Here is a 13440-nt window from a genome sequence, read left to right as displayed (position 1 = left end):
GATGCCAGGTCTAACAAAAACTGAACTAAGGATAACATGAGTAAAACATCAGGTTTCTCTACTGCATTTGGTGAGACAAGTGGGCCTTCTTTTATCTTCCATTCAAGCAATCTTTGACAGACCCCTTTATTATAGAGCTTTGCAAGGATTAAAGATAAGGCACTTACAAAGGAGTCCCAAATAATCAGAGATGGTTGACTTCTGTAATATGGGTCGTAGACTAAAAGCAGCACAAAAACAGAGTGCAACAGGGTCCAAAAAACTTGAGTGCCACAAGAGAGTTTGAATGCAAGCGTATCCTTTTACAGATCCAGAGATATACTCATGCAATTTTTATTTTTAGGACAGAACGTGCATGATGAAAAAAACATTGTTTTTAAAAAGCGCATTGCAGAATATCAGTACTTTGATGTGGGAAAACGTCAAAACTTTCAAACAAAATATTTGTAGGCAGCTTACAGCAAGTTGTTGTGGCCGAGTGGTTAAGGCGATGGACTAGAAATCCATTGGGGTATCCCCGCGCAGGTTCGAATCCTGCCAACAACGAGAATCTTTTTATTATCGGCTACAATTTCAGAAGTTAACCTTTAGTATTTCTTCCATTTCAGTTTTATAAATAGGTGGCTTATTTTTGTGTCACTATTGCCTCTCCACATATTTGTTATCGCTACCTCTTTCATGTCTTTGCTACACCTCATTCCTACTTTAGCACTGGTGTAAACGCTTCAAATTATTATACCGTTGCTCTCTCATTCATACCTGCGCATGCACTTGAAAGTTACTTTACCAATAAAAGACGCAAAGAGAGAAATAGAACAAAAGTGCTGGCTGGATTGGCAAACACACTTCATAAAACTGCATTTTCTTTTTTATTCTCCCCCGTGTTACATGCTTAACCTCCCCATGTGTAATTTCTCTTAACCTGCTGTCCCAGGAAGAGAATTTCATCTACAGGCTCTTTCTGTGTTTTTTTCCCTAGTCTGTCTTTCCCATTTCTTAGCTGTGTAACTGTTCCTTTACGCGCTCTATTTAAACGCCATCAATCTCATTTGAGCTCCCTGCTCCCGCTTCTGTTTTCTCCACCTCTCATACTGCCAGTTCTCTCTTTCTCTGTGGTTGGTGGCTACTTTCCTGAGCTTCCGAAGCCACGTGGTTCCTGCCTCTTGTTGTTAGACTTGAATTGGAAAAGGAACCATATTAACAAGCCTTTACCACTCACACACGGCGGAAGTTTATACTTTAATTCAGTGAGCTAAGAACAGCGTGTTGTGGGTCCCCTACGAGCCATTGTGCTTGCTTCATCATGATTTGGCACCAGTCATTAGCCGCAGCTCTGCTAATGAGCCACTGAGGTCAGTTTCAATATTTACTCAAAAACATAACCATGCAGCCCACCCCTCAACTGTGTATTTATCTTGCTTTTCTGCTGTTCGTGTGATTAGCTGGGAGGAGCTCACGGCGACATCCTCCTATAAAAGTGTAGATGGATCACTCTCTAACTCTTTCTTGCTTCACATACAAATGGCTTGAAAGGTGCAGGGAAGATGCAGGTCTAATAGACAGAATAGAAGGCCTGTGCCAGGAGGGTTTCTCTGCATTGGTGTCCCATCACAGGTCCGCAAGTGTAATGTGTGATCTTTGACTCCTGGCATTTCACAAGCAGGCGGCCAGGAAACGGTTTCAGCCTATCAACCACTGAGGAGACGCAGCCTCTGAATGAGGAATGAGGAAGCAATGAATACATCCAGCCTATCACAGGAACAGCCCTGAGTGTTCCGAATTATAAATTCTCCATGTCATTGTATGTCGTTGAGCCCAAGTAGCTCGCCTTGATCGTATAGTGGTTAGTACTCTGCGTTGTGGTCGCAGCAACCTCGGTTCGAATCCGAGTCACGGCATTGTGGTTGGCAATGTCACGGCAGTTGGGTGTTAATTTTACAGAATTAGCAAATGTACCAGTCGTTTTTGTAAAATGTCTATTAAAAACAGATCCTTTCAAATATTTAAACCATCTAACAACAAATGATTTAAACTCGCATGATTATAAGCTGTAGCTATAATGTATTTACTTACATAAATTATCGTTCTTGAACCTATTGGGGGTGGAGGGGGAGCGGAGCTCACCCCCCAGGTCCAGTTGAGTGACCTGTGTTGTGGCTCTCTAGAGGGAAGGCACACATTTTGCTGTCACCCAGCCCAATCCAGACGTGTATTGGGGCCAGGTTTCAGGCAAATAGAGCAGTAAGTGCAGAGACATGTTCACTCTCTAAACGTGGCATTTCTAAAATAGTAAAGTTAAATCCAACCTCACCAGTAAGTAGGATTTTCAATAAATAAATAAAGCTACTCCTCTCCGATATGGCATTACCAAATAAAAAGTATAGGGGAATACACAGAGCTAACCTATGAGAGGGGTAGACCTCACAGTAGTGAAAAATGAAATAGACTGTTTGGTACTTACAGGACACGCGAACCACCAAAGTACATATCTTATTTTTTACTTACATAGCATCATGCACCTAGGACTACCTAGGGCCTACCTTAGGTGTAAATTATATGTAATAAAAGGGGAGTTTAAGGCTTGGCAAGTAGGCTGGGACTCCCCTGGGAGACCCCTGAGTCTATGCCCAGAACCATAACTCTGCCAGTCGAGTACTTACCTAAAAGCCGATAACTCACTTTTCTTCCATAGGCTAACATTGAGTGGTTTCACTTGGAACTTCTTCTAAGTGGTGTGGAGTTTTGGAACTTTAAAATATTCATCTAAAATCAGCCGAACAACGAATTCTGATTTACTCACCTGTTATCAGGAGAGACCTCAGTGCTGCATCTTGGAGCTCAGTACTGACCCTGAAAAGTAATTTTAACCGTACTTACCAGTAACTCGAATTTCCTTCCATGGGATATCATTGCCTGCTTTTTGCTGAAAATTTTCTAAGTGTCGATTTTTGAAACTTACAAATATTCTTTAAAAATCGTACCAACTGTGAAAACGTAATTGTTTACCTGTTTTAGATAGATGTCCCAGTACTGAGCCTAGGAGCCCAGCACTGGATTACAAAAGTAACGAGAACGTACTTTACCCGTAACTTGAATTTTCTTCCATAGGAAACCATTGACTGTTTTTCTGTGAAATTTCTTCTAAGTGTCGATTTTGCAAACATGTAAATATTCCTTAAAAATCGCCTGTATAACTTAAACGCAGTTTCTCAACTACTTACAGGTGGTACAGTAGTGCTGGATCTAGGATCCAACACTGACCTAGAAAAAGTAACCATAACCCCACTTACCTGCTAAGTGAATTTCCTTCCATAGGATAACATTGGTAATTTGATCAGCAAAAGTTTCTAAGTGTCAACTTGTAAAATAGCAAAATATTGCTTAAAAATCACAACAGTAACTAAAACGAATTTACTCACTTGTTTCCAAGAACTGTCCCAGGACTGAATCTAGGATCCAGTCCTGGATTTAGAAAAGTAATCCTGAAAGTAATTAATTGCATATAACTTAAAATTCCCATTGAGCTCAATGTATTATTGTGATTCAAATTGTGTTGCCTATTGCAATAAACTGTAACTATGACCTGCAAAAGTCAATTGCCTATTGCAAAGTATTTAACTAAAGCATCTCATTCTGAGAAAGTATATTTTGATACCTATTGTTGGTTCTAAAATAAAACAACAATATCTTTTGTATGCAAACCAATGGCCTAGAGTTCAGTTCTTGAGTGTGTGAGACCATTTGCTGACTGAGTGTGTACAACAAATGTTTTACACTGTACTCTGATACTGCCTTACTGCTCGGCAAGCTACCACTTTAGAGAGTAAGGTTATATCTAACTTTAGCCTCTGCCAAACCTCTGGGGACTGGGGACTCTGTGCACACTGTACCTATTTGGGAACAGTATATACAGAGCCACTTTCTCACAGTAGTGATAAAGTGATTAGAGTCCTAAGGCCAACATAAAGATACAGCAAAACGCGAGGTGAAAAGCAAAAAGGTTGCTGGTAGGCCACCTTAAGGATGCCAGGTCTAACAAAAACTGAACTAAGGATAACATGAGTAAAACATCAGGTTTCTCTACTGCATTTGGTGAGACAAGTGGGCCTTCTTTTATCTTCCATTCAAGCAATCTTTGACAGACCCCTTTATTATAGAGCTTTTCAAGGATTAAAGATAAGGCACTTACAAAGGAGTCCCAAATACTCAGAGATGGTTGACTTCTGTAATATGGGTCGTAGACTAAAAGCAGCGCAAAAACAGAGTGCAACAGGGTCCAAAAAACTTGAGTGCCACAAGAGAGTTTGAATGCAAGCGTATCCTTTTACAGATCCAGAGATATACTCATGCAATTTTTGTTTTTAGGACAGAACGTGCATGATGAAAAAAACATTGTTTTTAAAAAGCGCATTGCAGAATATCAGTACTTTGATGTGGGAAAACTTCAAAACTTTCAAACAAAATATTTGTAGACAGCTTACAGCAAGTTGTTGTGGCCGAGTGGTTAAGGCGATGGACTAGAAATCCATTGGGGTATCCCCGCGCAGGTTTGAATCCTGCCAACAACGAGAAACTTTTTATTATCGGCTACAATTTCAGAAGTTAACCTTTAGTATTTCTTCCATTTCAGTTTTATAAATAGGTGGCTTATTTTTGTGTCACTATTGCCTCTCCACATATTTGTTATCGCTACCTCTTTCATGTCTTTGCTACACCTCATTCCTACTTTAGCACTGGTGTAAACGCTTCAAATTATTATACGGTTGCTCTCTCATTCATACCTGCGCATGCACTTGAAAGTTACTTTACCAATAAAAGACGCAAAGAGAGAAATAGAACAAAAGTGCTGGCTGGATTGGCAAACACACTTCATAAAACTGCATTTTCTTTTTTATTCTCCCCCGTGTTACATGCGTAACCTCCCCATGTGTAATTTCTCTTAACCTGCTGTCCCAGGAAGAGAATTTCATGTACAGGCTCTTTCTGTGTTTTTTTCCCTAGTCTGTCTTTCCCATTTCTTAGCTGTGTAACTGTTCCTTTACGCGCTCTATTTAAACGCCATCAATCTCATTTGAGCTCCTTGCTCCCGCTTCTGTTTTCTCCACCTCTCATACTGCCAGTTCTCTCTTTCTCTGTGGTTGGTGGCTACTTTCCTGAGCTTCCGAAGCCACGTGGTTCCTGCCTCTTGTTGTCAGACTTGAATTGGAAAAGGAACCATATTAACAAGCCTTTACCACTCACACACGGCAGAAGTTTATACTTTAATTCAGTGAGCTAAGAACAGCGTGTTGTGGGTCCCCTACGAGCCATTGTGCTTGCTTCATCATGATTTGGCACCAGTCATTAGTCGCAGCTCTGCTAATGAGCCACTGAGGTCAGTTTCAATATTTACTCAAAAACATAACCATGCAGCCCACCCCTCAACTGTGTATTTATCTTGCTTTTCTGCTGTTCGTGTGATTAGCTGGGAGGAGCTCACGGCGACATCCTCCCTATAAAAGTGTAGATGGATCACTCTCTAACTCTTTCTTGCTTCACATACAAATGGCTTGAAAGGTGCAGGGAAGATGCAGGTCTAATAGACAGAATAGAAGGCCTGTGCCAGGAGGGTTTCTCTGCATTGGTGTCCCATCACAGGTCCGCAAGTGTAATGTGTGATCTTTGACTCCTGGCATTTCACAAGCAGGCGGCCAGGAAACGGTTTCAGCCTATCAACCACTGAGGAGACGCAGCCTCTGAATGAGGAATGAGGAAGCAATGAATACATCCAGCCTATCACAGGAACAGCCCTGAGTGTTCCGAATTATAAATTCTCCATGTCATTGTATGTCGTTGAGCCCAAGTAGCTCGCCTTGATCGTATAGTGGTTAGTACTCTGCGTTGTGGCCGCAGCAACCTCGGTTCGAATCCGAGTCACGGCATTGTGGTTGGCAATGTCACGGCAGTTGGGTGTTAATTTTACAGAATTAGCAAATGTACCAGTGGTTTTTGTAAAATGTCTATTAAAAACAGATCCTTTCAAATATTTAAACCATCTAACAACAAATGATTTAAACTCGCATGATTATAAGCTGTAGCTATAATGTATTTACTTACATAAATTATCGTTCTTGAACCTATTGGGGGTGGAGGGGGAGCGGAGCTCACCCCCCAGGTCCAGTTGAGTGACCTGTGTTGTGGCTCTCTAGAGGGAGGGCACACATTTTGCTGTCACCCAGCCCAATCCAGACGTGTATTGGGGCCAGGTTTCAGGCAAATAGAGCAGTAAGTGCAGAGACATGTTCACTCTCTAAACGTGGCATTTCTAAAATAGTAAAGTTAAATCCAACCTCACCAGTAAGTAGGATTTTCAATAAATAAATAAAGCTACTCCTCTCCGATATGGCATTACCAAATAAAAAGTATAGGGGAATACACAGAGCTAACCTATGAGAGGGGTAGACCTCACAGTAGTGAAAAATGAAATAGACTGTTTGGTACTTACAGGACACGCGAACCACCAAAGTACATATCTTATTTTTTACTTACATAGCATCATGCACCTAGGACTACCTAGGGCCTACCTTAGGTGTAAATTATATGTAATAAAAGGGGAGTTTAAGGCTTGGCAAGTAGGCTGGGACTCCCCTGGGAGACCCCTGAGTCTATGCCCAGAACCATAACTCTGCCAGTCGAGTACTTACCTAAAAGCCGATAACTCACTTTTCTTCCATAGGCTAACATTGAGTGGTTTCACTTGGAACTTCTTCTAAGTGGTGTGGAGTTTTGGAACTTTAAAATATTCATCTAAAATCAGCCGAACAACGAATTCTGATTTACTCACCTGTTATCAGGAGAGACCTCAGTGCTGCATCTTGGAGCTCAGTACTGACCCTGAAAAGTAATTTTAACCGTACTTACCAGTAACTCGAATTTCCTTCCATGGGATATCATTGCCTGCTTTTTGCTGAAAATTTTCTAAGTGTCGATTTTTGAAACTTACAAATATTCTTTAAAAATCGTACCAACTGTGAAAACGTAATTGTTTACCTGTTTTAGATAGATGTCCCAGTACTGAGCCTAGGAGCCCAGCACTGGATTACAAAAGTAACGAGAACGTACTTTACCCGTAACTTGAATTTTCTTCCATAGGAAACCATTGACTGTTTTTCTGTGAAATTTCTTCTAAGTGTCGATTTTGCAAACATGTAAATATTCCTTAAAAATCGCCTGTATAACTTAAACGCAGTTTCTCAACTACTTACAGGTGGTACAGTAGTGCTGGATCTAGGATCCAACACTGACCTAGAAAAAGTAACCATAACCCCACTTACCTGCTAAGTGAATTTCCTTCCATAGGATAACATTGGTAATTTGATCAGCAAAAGTTTCTAAGTGTCAACTTGTAAAATAGCAAAATATTGCTTAAAAATCACAACAGTAACTAAAACGAATTTACTCACTTGTTTCCAAGAACTGTCCCAGGACTGAATCTAGGATCCAGTCCTGGATTTAGAAAAGTAATCCTGAAAGTAATTAATTGCATATAACTTAAAATTCCCATTGAGCTCAATGTATTATTGTGATTCAAATTGTGTTGCCTATTGCAATAAACTGTAACTATGACCTGCAAAAGTCAATTGCCTATTGCAAAGTATTTAACTAAAGCATCTCATTCTGAGAAAGTATATTTTGATACCTATTGTTGGTTCTAAAATAAAACAACAATATCTTTTGTATGCAAACCAATGGCCTAGAGTTCAGTTCTTGAGTGTGTGAGACCATTTGCTGACTGAGTGTGTACAACAAATGTTTTACACTGTACTCTGATACTGCCTTACTGCTCGGCAAGCTACCACTTTAGAGAGTAAGGTTATATCTAACTTTAGCCTCTGCCAAACCTCTGGGGACTGGGGACTCTGTGCACACTGTACCTATTTGGGAACAGTATATACAGAGCCACTTTCTCACAGTAGTGATAAAGTGATTAGAGTCCTAAGGCCAACATAAAGATACAGCAAAACGCGAGGTGAAAAGCAAAAAGGTTGCTGGTAGGCCACCTTAAGGATGCCAGGTCTAACAAAAACTGAACTAAGGATAACATGAGTAAAACATCAGGTTTCTCTACTGCATTTGGTGAGACAAGTGGGCCTTCTTTTATCTTCCATTCAAGCAATCTTTGACAGACCCCTTTATTATAGAGCTTTTCAAGGATTAAAGATAAGGCACTTACAAAGGAGTCCCAAATACTCAGAGATGGTTGACTTCTGTAATATGGGTCGTAGACTAAAAGCAGCGCAAAAACAGAGTGCAACAGGGTCCAAAAAACTTGAGTGCCACAAGAGAGTTTGAATGCAAGCGTATCCTTTTACAGATCCAGAGATATACTCATGCAATTTTTGTTTTTAGGACAGAACGTGCATGATGAAAAAAACATTGTTTTTAAAAAGCGCATTGCAGAATATCAGTACTTTGATGTGGGAAAACTTCAAAACTTTCAAACAAAATATTTGTAGACAGCTTACAGCAAGTTGTTGTGGCCGAGTGGTTAAGGCGATGGACTAGAAATCCATTGGGGTATCCCCGCGCAGGTTTGAATCCTGCCAACAACGAGAAACTTTTTATTATCGGCTACAATTTCAGAAGTTAACCTTTAGTATTTCTTCCATTTCAGTTTTATAAATAGGTGGCTTATTTTTGTGTCACTATTGCCTCTCCACATATTTGTTATCGCTACCTCTTTCATGTCTTTGCTACACCTCATTCCTACTTTAGCACTGGTGTAAACGCTTCAAATTATTATACGGTTGCTCTCTCATTCATACCTGCGCATGCACTTGAAAGTTACTTTACCAATAAAAGACGCAAAGAGAGAAATAGAACAAAAGTTCTGGCTGGATTGGCAAACACACTTCATAAAACTGCATTTTCTTTTTTATTCTCCCCCGTGTTACATGCGTAACCTCCCCATGTGTATTTTCTCTTAACCTGCTGTCCCAGGAAGAGAATTTCATGTACAGGCTCTTTCTGTGTTTTTTTCCCTAGTCTGTCTTTCCCATTTCTTAGCTGTGTAACTGTTCCTTTACGCGCTCTATTTAAACGCCATCAATCTCATTTGAGCTCCTTGCTCCCGCTTCTGTTTTCTCCACCTCTCATACTGCCAGTTCTCTCTTTCTCTGTGGTTGGTGGCTACTTTCCTGAGCTTCCGAAGCCACGTGGTTCCTGCCTCTTGTTGTCAGACTTGAATTGGAAAAGGAACCATATTAACAAGCCTTTACCACTCACACACGGCAGAAGTTTATACTTTAATTCAGTGAGCTAAGAACAGCGTGTTGTGGGTCCCCTACGAGCCATTGTGCTTGCTTCATCATGATTTGGCACCAGTCATTAGTCGCAGCTCTGCTAATGAGCCACTGAGGTCAGTTTCAATATTTACTCAAAAACATAACCATGCAGCCCACCCCTCAACTGTGTATTTATCTTGCTTTTCTGCTGTTCGTGTGATTAGCTGGGAGGAGCTCACGGCGACATCCTCCCTATAAAAGTGTAGATGGATCACTCTCTAACTCTTTCTTGCTTCACATACAAATGGCTTGAAAGGTGCAGGGAAGATGCAGGTCTAATAGACAGAATAGAAGGCCTGTGCCAGGTGGGTTTCTCTGCATTGGTGTCCCATCACAGGTCCGCAAGTGTAATGTGTGATCTTTGACTCCTGGCATTTCACAAGCAGGCAGCCAGGAAACGGTTTCAGCCTATCAACCACTGAGGAGACGCAGCCTCTGAATGAGGAATGAGGAAGCAATGAATACATCCAGCCTATCACAGGAACAGCCCTGAGTGTTCCGAATTATAAATTCTCCATGTCATTGTATGTCGTTGAGCCCAAGTAGCTCGCCTTGATCGTATAGTGGTTAGTACTCTGCGTTGTGGCCGCAGCAACCTCGGTTCGAATCCGAGTCACGGCATTGTGGTTGGCAATGTCACGGCAGTTGGGTGTTAATTTTACAGAATTAGCAAATGTACCAGTGGTTTTTGTAAAATGTCTATTAAAAACTGATCCTTTCAAATATTTAAACCATCTAACAACAAATGATTTAAACTTGCATGATTATAAGCTGTAGCTATAATGTATTTACTTACATAAATTATCGTTCTTGAACCTATTGGGGGTGGAGGGGGAGCGGAGATCACCCCCCAGGTGCAGTTGAGTGACCTGTGTTGTGGCTCTCTAGAGGGAAGGCACACATTTTGCTGTCACCCAGCCCAATCCAGACGTGTATTGGGGCCAGGTTTCAGGCAAATAGAGCAGTAAGTGCAGAGATATGTTCACTCTCTAAAAGTGGCATTTCTAAAATAGTAAAGTTAAATCCAACCTCACCAGTAAGTAGGATTTTCAATAAATAAATAAAGCTACTCCTCTCCGATATGGAATTACCAAATTAAAAGTATAGGGGAATACACAGAGCTAACCTATGAGAGGGGTAGACCTCACAGTAGTGAAAAATGAAATAGACTGTTTGGTACTTACAGGACACGCGAACCACCAAAGTACATAGCTTATTTTTTACTTACATAGCATCATGCACCTAGGACTACCTAGGGCCTACCTTAGGTGTAAATTATATGTAATAAAAGGGGAGTTTAAGGCTTGGCAAGTAGGCTGGGACTCCCCTGGGAGACCCCTGAGTCTATGCCCAGAACCATAACTCTGCCAGTCGAGTACTTACCTAAAAGCCGATAACTCACTTTTCTTCCATAGGCTAACATTGAGTGGTTTCACTTGGAAATTCTTCTAAGTGGTGTGGAGTTTTGGAACTTTAAATTATTCATCTAAAATCAGCCGAACAACGAATTCTGATTTACTCACCTGTTATCAGGAGAGACCTCAGTGCTGCATCTTGGAGCTCGGTACTGACCCTGAAAAGTAATTTTAACCGTACTTACCAGTAACTCGAATTTCCTTCCATGGGATATCATTGCCTGCTTTTTGCTGAACATTTTCTAAGTGTCGATTTTTGAAACTTACAAATATTCTTTAAAAATCGTACCAACTGTGAAAACGTAGTTGTTTACCTGTTTTAGATAGATGTCCCAGTACTGAGCCTAGGAGCCCAGCACTGGATTACAAAAGTAACGAGAACGTACTTTACCCGTAACTTGAATTTTCTTCCATAGGAAACCATTGACTGTTTTTCTGTGAAATTTCTTCTAAGTGTCGATTTTGCAAACATGTAAATATTCCTTAAAAATCGCCTGTATAACTTAAACGCAGTTTCTCAACTGCTTACAGGTGGTACAGTAGTGCTGAATCTAGGATCCAACACTGACCTAGAAAAAGTAACCATAACCACACTTACCTGCTAAGTGAATTTCCTTCCATAGGATAACATTGGTAATTTGATCAGCAAAAGTTTCTAAGTGTCAACTTTTAAAATAGCAAAATATTGCTTAAAAATCACAACAGTAACTAAAACGAATTTACTCACTTGTTTCCAAGAACTGTCCCAGGACTGAATCTAGGATCCAGTCCTGGATTTAGAAAAGTAATCCTGAAAGTAATTAATTGCATATAACTTAAAATTCCCATTGAGCTCAATGTATTATTGTGATTCAAATTGTGTTGCCTATTGCAATAAACTGTAACTATGACCTGCAAAAGTCAATTGCCTATTGCAAAGTATTTAACTAAAGCATCTCATTCTGAGAAAGTATATTTTGATACCTATTGTTGGTTCTAAAATAAAACAACAATATCTTTTGTATGCAAACCAATGGCCTAGAGTTCAGTTCTTGAGTGTGTGAGACCATTTGCTGACTGAGTGTGTACAACAAATGTTTTACACTGTACTCTGATACTGCCTTACTGCTCGGCAAGCTACCACTTTAGAGAGTAAGGTTATATCTAACTTTAGCCTCTGCCAAACGTCTGGGGACTGGGGACTCTGTGCACACTGTACCTATTTGGGAACAGTATATACAGAGCCACTTTCTCACAGTAGTGATAAAGTGATTAGAGTCCTACGGCCAACATAAAGATACAGCAAAACGTGAGGTGAAAAGCAAAAAGGTTGCTGGTAGGCCACCTTAAGGATGCCAGGTCTAACAAAAACTGAACTAAGGATAACATGAGTAAAACATCAGGTTTCTCTACTGCATTTGGTGAGACAAGTGGGCCTTCTTTTATCTTCCATTCAAGCAATCTTTGACAGACCCCTTTATTATAGAGCTTTTCAAGGATTAAAGATAAGGCACTTACAAAGGAGTCCCAAATAATCAGAGATGGTTGACTTCTGTAATATGGGTCGTAGACTAAAAGCAGCACAAAAACAGAGTGCAACAGGGTCCAAAAAACTTGAGTGCCACAAGAGAGTTTGAATGCAAGCGTATCCTTTTACAGATCCAGAGATATACTCATGCAATTTTTATTTTTAGGACAGAACGTGCATGATGAAAAAAACATTGTTTTTAAAAAGCGCATTGCAGAATATCAGTACTTTGATGTGGGAAAACGTCAAAACTTTCAAACAAAATATTTGTAGGCAGCTTACAGCAAGTTGTTGTGGCCGAGTGGTTAAGGCGATGGACTAGAAATCCATTGGGGTATCCCCGCGCAGGTTCGAATCCTGCCAACAACGAGAATCTTTTTATTATCGGCTACAATTTCAGAAGTTAACCTTTAGTATTTCTTCCATTTCAGTTTTATAAATAGGTGGCTTATTTTTGTGTCACTATTGCCTCTCCACATATTTGTTATCGCTACCTCTTTCATGTCTTTGCTACACCTCATTCCTACTTTAGCACTGGTGTAAACGCTTCAAATTATTATACCGTTGCTCTCTCATTCATACCTGCGCATGCACTTGAAAGTTACTTTACCAATAAAAGACGCAAAGAGAGAAATAGAACAAAAGTGCTGGCTGGATTGGCAAACACACTTCATAAAACTGCATTTTCTTTTTTATTCTCCCCCGTGGTACATGCTTAACCTCCCCATGTGTAATTTCTCTTAACCTGCTGTCCCAGGAAGAGAATTTCATCTACAGGCTCTTTCTGTGTTTTTTTCCCTAGTCTGTCTTTCCCATTTCTTAGCTGTGTAACTGTTCCTTTACGCGCTCTATTTAAACGCCATCAATCTCATTTGAGCTCCCTGCTCCCGCTTCTGTTTTCTCCACCTCTCATACTGCCAGTTCTCTCTTTCTCTGTGGTTGGTGGCTACTTTCCTGAGCTTCCGAAGCCACGTGGTTCCTGCCTCTTGTTGTCAGACTTGAATTGGAAAAGGAACCATATTAACAAGCCTTTACCACTCACACACGGCGGAAGTTTATACTTTAATTCAGTGAGCTAAGAAAAGCGTGTTGTGGGTCCCCTACGAGCCATGGTGCATGCTTCATCATGATTTGGCACCAGTCATTAGCCGCAGCTCTGCTAATGAGCCACTGAGGTCAGTTTCAATATTTACTC

The 13440-nt window shown here is 40.6% G+C and overlaps 4 non-coding genes across 4 annotated transcripts; all 4 read left to right on the top strand.

The window, feature by feature from the left end:
* Positions 1-464: 464 nt before the first annotated feature.
* TRNAS-AGA (transfer RNA serine (anticodon AGA)) lies at positions 465-546 on the top strand. The gene has a single exon. It is a non-coding gene; the product is annotated as a tRNA-Ser (tRNA).
* A 3940-nt stretch (positions 547-4486) lies between these two features.
* TRNAS-AGA (transfer RNA serine (anticodon AGA)) lies at positions 4487-4568 on the top strand. The gene has a single exon. It is a non-coding gene; the product is annotated as a tRNA-Ser (tRNA).
* A 3941-nt stretch (positions 4569-8509) lies between these two features.
* Positions 8510-8591, top strand: TRNAS-AGA (transfer RNA serine (anticodon AGA)). Its single transcript has one exon. It is a non-coding gene; the product is annotated as a tRNA-Ser (tRNA).
* A 3941-nt stretch (positions 8592-12532) lies between these two features.
* Positions 12533-12614, top strand: TRNAS-AGA (transfer RNA serine (anticodon AGA)). The gene has a single exon. It is a non-coding gene; the product is annotated as a tRNA-Ser (tRNA).
* Positions 12615-13440: the final 826 nt, after the last annotated feature.

This window comes from Triturus cristatus, chromosome 12 (genome assembly GCF_964204655.1).
Source record: "Triturus cristatus chromosome 12, aTriCri1.1, whole genome shotgun sequence".
Classification (NCBI taxonomy): domain Eukaryota; kingdom Metazoa; phylum Chordata; class Amphibia; order Caudata; family Salamandridae; genus Triturus; species Triturus cristatus.
This window is presented reverse-complemented; position numbering and strand designations above follow the sequence as displayed.